The 5,703-nt window shown below is 40.7% G+C and overlaps 1 non-coding gene across 1 annotated transcript; it reads right to left on the reverse strand.

The window, feature by feature from the left end:
- Positions 1 to 3,277: 3,277 nt before the first annotated feature.
- TRNAK-CUU (transfer RNA lysine (anticodon CUU)) lies at positions 3,278 to 3,350 on the reverse strand. The gene has a single exon. It is a non-coding gene; the product is annotated as a tRNA-Lys (tRNA).
- Between the last annotated feature and the right edge of the window lie 2,353 nt (positions 3,351 to 5,703).

Here is a 5,703-nt window from a genome sequence, read left to right on the forward strand (position 1 = left end):
GACTTCTAAAGAAGAGAGTATTTTCTCCTGCTTTGGGGTGAAGTGTTCTATATATGTCTTTTCGTTCTAGTTGATGCAACATATCATTGAACTCTTCTATTTCCTTATTGATCTTCTAACTGTTCTATTCATTACCAAAGCAGTATATTGAAGTATACTCCTATTAATGTAGAACAATCTATTTCTCCCTTCAAATCTGTCAAATTTGTTTCATATGTTTTGGAGTTCTGGCATTAGGTCTATACATATATTTTTTTTAATGTTTCACTTTTCTTTTTTTTTCTTTTTTTTGTCATTTTTTTTTAATATTACATTCAACAAATATGAGGTCCCCATATACCCCTCATTCCCACCATCCCACTCCTCTCCCCATAACAATATTTTCCTCCATCATCATGAGACATTCATTGCATTTGGTGAATACATCTCTGAGCACCACTGCACCTCACGGTCAATGGTCCACATCATAGCCCATACTCTCCCACGTTCCACCCAGTGGGCCATGGAAGGACATACAATGTCTGGTAACTGTCCCTGCAGCACCACCCAGGACAACTCCAAGTCCTGAAAATGCCCGCACATTTCATCTCTTCCTCCCACTCCCTACCCCCAGGCAGCCACCATAGCCAATTTCTCCCCACCAATGCCACATTTTCTTCCATTACTAATCACAATAGTTGATGAATAGAATATCAGTAAGTCCACTCTAATTGATACTCTATTCCCCCATCCTGTGGACCTTGGAATGGTTGTGTCTACTCCACATCTATATCAAGAGGGGCCTTAGATTCCACATGGATGCTGGATGCAATCCTCCTGCTTTCAGTTGTAGGCACTTTTGGCTCCCTGGTGTGGTGTTGACCTTCTTTACCTCCATGTTAGCTGAGTGGGGTAAGTCCAATTAACCAGAGTGTAGGAGCTGAAGTCTGTTGAGGCTCAGGACCTGGCTATCACATGGTCAGTCCAGAGATTCAGATTCAGATCCCCTGGGTATAAATTAAACCCAAGCAACAACTACAGTTCCAGTAAAAGTAACAGGAGAAGCATTTGAACAAAGATCACAACCGAGTCCAACTCCATCACACAGAAACACACACTCCAAAGTAGGGCCAACTGACATGGCAGTGAACTCCATCTGCCATGAACATACAACCTGTGAATCTCTGTATCCCTCAGAAGAACCAATAGGTGGGGTTGTATCTACTTTATCTGTCTCTGGGAATCTGCTGAGGTGTGCATAAGGGTAACCCCTCTGATAACCTCCTGGCTCTTTTTGGAGACTCATAGGCATATAAACTCATTTGTCCTTTCCGTTTCCCCCTTTGATTCAGGTCAAAAAGCATTTTTAACTCCTGGTGTTATATGTAGATTGAGATATTCTGCTGGTCCGAGTTGAACTTTTTATTCAAGGTCATTTTCTAGTTACATCATCAGCTGGTACTTGGTAGTAATCCCTTGGAGCCAGGGAGGTTCATCCCTGGGATTCATGTCCCACGTTGGGGGGAAGGCAATACATTTACATGCTGGGTTTGGCTTCAAGACTGACCACATTTGAGCAACATGGAGGCTCTCAGGAGGTAACTCTTAGGCACCCTGCAGCTCTAGGCCCTGTTCTTATTTCAGGTGCACAGGCTCACAAGCATTGTCATTAATATCAACAGCTCATTGTTGGACCTTCCTTCTTTTTTGGTCTTTGTCATTGCACTTGGGGGATTGCTGCTCTTCCTTTAGGGACTGTGATAGAGCTCCCCTAGCTAGGAACTCAGCACTCCCTCAATTGTTGTTTTTAATTGTATCCACTATGAAAATATCCAAACATTTTTATGTACCCTGGATTTATGCCCTTGAGAACTCCCTGCCAACCATGTGTCCCCTGTCAATAACATCCCACACCAATATTCCTCCCCTGCCATTGTTGAACCTCTCTGTGATCCAAAACTTCTTCAAAAGTGAAGACCAATATATTGCCTGGTTCCATTAATAGTAAAATGGAGTATAGTGCTGAGTTTAAAGGTTAGATATGGCATACATGTTAATTTAGAAAAATTAAGGTAAAAATAAATTGAGGTATCAAAAAATTTAAAAATGCAAAAGCTTTATTATTGATGTTTTGCCTTCCATCACTGCAATAAGTGTTGCCCTGTATGCAAATTGACAAGGCAACTACTTCTGTCTTTTCCTCAGTGTCTGTCCTATCTTTTTCTTTTCTTTTTTCTAATTATTAAGCTTATCTTCACAAAAGTTTTAAATCACAGTAATTCATATATACAATATAAAATACTCCCACATATCCAACATAAAACCTTTTTCCCTTCCACAGCAATAATCTTTTTACATATTCATACTATATTTATTGAAACTGATCTACAGATATTGAGACAATAGCTTTCAAACAATGTAGCATTTGTGTTTACATTGTGGTTTATATTTTAGAGTATAAAATTTTCTAAATTTTTATCTTATGTTTTATATTATGATTTACATTTCAGCCTATCATCCCCCATATATTTTTGGTGTGATTTAATATGTCTTATATCCATCCTTGCCATACTTTAGTGGAACACTTCTATTGCCTACATAGTTACATTGGTTCCATCTATTCAATACCTCTTTTCCCCTCCCCTTAGGGCCCACAGTGGCAGTCAACCTTCATTGCTGGAAGGACAATGTTCAGAGATACTTGCAACAGTGTTGAGGGATTGACATGCTCAACTGACCTAATGCATTGGGAGCCACTATTTCTCTTGAGAGATACAGTTCTGTGGGAGGAAGGGCGCCCGGCTTGCCACAGTAGCAAACGGTGCGGCAAGAAGTGATACCGCCTCTGCCCACTGGGCCTAGATAAAGTGACCACGCCTGACTAGGCCTTTGCTGCTAACGGCTGGCCGGCGCTGCCCTCCCCCTTTTTATCTCCCGCCTAGCCCAACATCCGGCCAGCTCTCACTCCCCCTTTCCCCTCCCCTATTCCAAACCTCTCAGCCAGCCCTCTGCCTAGCAACCACTTACAATCACCTATCAGGAAGCAGTACCTGCCCGCACCTATCAAATCCCTCCACGCAGTCCCTAACCCTATAAAGCTATGTCCCCTTCTGCAATAAACCGGACTTGCGTACCAGACCTGGTCTCCGTGGCATTCTTTCTCCCCTCGCCGCGTGTCCTCCACGCCTGAGAGCCCCTCTGAGGCTGTCTGCCGCAGCCTCAGACGCCTTTGCAGCCAGCTGACCCCTCCAAACCCCCCCGTCAGCGTCGGGGTGCAAGCCGCCCCAGCCGCAACTGGCGCCCAACGTGGGGCTCGAACCCACGACCCTGAGATTAAGAGTCTCATGCTCTACCGACTGAGCTAGCCGGGCGCCCTTCCTCCCACACAGTTCCCTCAATTTGAGAGCATCAGTCCTACCCAGGATGTGAGTATACCTTCACTCTCATTATATGGGTCTCTATCCAATGATATAACCCACTACAGCAAAATGAGCATCCACATATTCCCTAGGAGCCTGTCCAGGGTCAGATTATCCCCTTTAAGCATCTTAACAGGTAACCTTCCTTATTATATTTTTGAAAAAGTTTCCTCAGCATTATACTCTCAACCAAATACCTCACAATCTCCTAAGTTTGTATGTTGCCCCACCCGTCCCTCAATTTCTTGGGCAATATTACCCATCCTCTCATCCCTAGCTCCCCTCAAGACTGCAAAACCCCACCCAAAGGTAACCCTATGCCCCCTTTTTATCCCTTCCTTGTACAAATACTTATCTCCAGCTTATCATAGATTTCACCCATGTATGTGTCAGCTTAGATCCTTCCTCTACCCCCCAATTTCCTTTAGCTTATCATCCAGTCTCTAGCTCTCTGAGGCAGCTTGGTTTACTTATTTCAAATCATTGAGGTATGTAAAATTTGTCCTTCAATGCCTGGGTTGCTTCACCCAACGTAAGTGTCTCAAGATTCATCCATGTTATCATGTGTGTTTGTAGTGTATTCACTCTTAAAGCTGAGTAGTATTCCACTGTATGTATATACCACATTTTATTTACCCATTCATCTGTTGATGGGCATTTGGGTTGATTCCAACTTTTGGCAATAGTAAACAATGCTGCTATGAACATTGGTGTGCATAAATTGGTTTGTGTCTTTGTTTCCATTTCTACTGGGTATATACCCAGCAGTAAAATTGCTGGATCATGTGGCACATCTATGGCTAGTTTTTTGAGAAACTGCCGAACTGTCCTCCAGATTGGCTGAATCCTTCTGCATTCCCACCAGCAGTGGATAAGTGTTCCCATTCTTCCAAATCCTCACCATCATTCTGTTTTTTTCATAGCTGCCAATATTATGGGAATAAGATTGTATCTCATTGTAGTTTTGATTTGCATTTGCCTGATAGCTAGATATTTGGAGCATTTTTTCATGTGCTTTTTAGCCATTTGTATTCTTTGGAGAAGTGTCTGTTTAATTATTTTGTCCATTTTTTAAATGGGTTCTTTGTCTTTTTATTTTCAAGAAATAGGAGCTCTTTATATATGCAGGTTATAAGTCTCCTATCAGATATATGGTTGCCAAATATTTTCTCCCTTTGTGTAGGCTCCCTTTTCACTTTCTTGATAAACTCCTTTGAGGTGTAGAGGCTTTAATTTTGAGGAAGTCCCATTTATCTGTTTGTTCTTTTGCTGCTTGTGCTTTTGGTGTGAAGTTCATGAAGCCATTTCCTATTACAAGGTCTTGTATATTCTTCCCTACACTGCTTTCCAAAGTTGTTATGGTCTTGGCTCTTATATTTAAGTCTTTGATCCATCTTGAGTTGATTTTTGTATAAGGTGTGAGATGATAATCCTCTTTCATTCTTTTATATATGGATATCCAGTTCTCCGGGCACCATTTGTTGAAGAGGCCATTCTCTCCCAGTTGAGAGGGTTTGGTGGCTTTATCAAATATTATATGACTATATTTATGAGGATCTATATCAGAACTCTCAATTCAGTGCCATTGTTCTGTGTGTCTCTCCTTATGCCAATACCATTCTGTTTTCAGTAATGTAGCTTTGTAGTATGTTTTGAAGTCAGGTAGTGTGATTCCTCCAAATTCGTTTTTCTTTTTCAGTATGTCTTTGGCTATTCAGGGCCTCCTTCCTTTCCAAATAAATTTCATAATTACTTAAAGAATGCTGTGTTGATTTTTATTGGATTGAATTGAATGTGTAGATCAGTTTTGGTAGGATAGACATCTTAATAATATTTAGTCTTCCTATCTATGAAGAGGGAATATCCTTCCATTTATTTAGCTCTTCTTTGATTTCCTTGAACAGTATTGTGTAGTTCTTTGTGTATAAGTTTTATAGCTTCAGTTAAATTTATTCCAAGGTATTTGATTTTTTAATTTACCATTGTAAATGGTATTTGTTTCTTGATTTCCTCTTGAGCTTGCTCATTATTTGTGTACAAAAATGCTATTGATTTTTGCACATTGATCTTATAACCTACGACTTTACTAAACTCATTTATGTGTTATAGAAGCTTTGTTGAAGACCTCTCAGGGTTTTCTATATATAGGATCATGTCATCTGCAAATAATGAAATTTTAAATTCTTCCATTCCAAATTGAATGCCTTTTATATCTGGTTCTTGCCTCAGTACTCGAGCAAGTGCTTCTAAGACAATATTAAATAGAAGAGGTAATGGTGGGCATCCTTGTCTAGTTCCTGATCTT

Source organism: Dasypus novemcinctus, chromosome 25 (genome assembly GCF_030445035.2).
Source record: "Dasypus novemcinctus isolate mDasNov1 chromosome 25, mDasNov1.1.hap2, whole genome shotgun sequence".
NCBI lineage: Eukaryota > Metazoa > Chordata > Mammalia > Cingulata > Dasypodidae > Dasypus > Dasypus novemcinctus.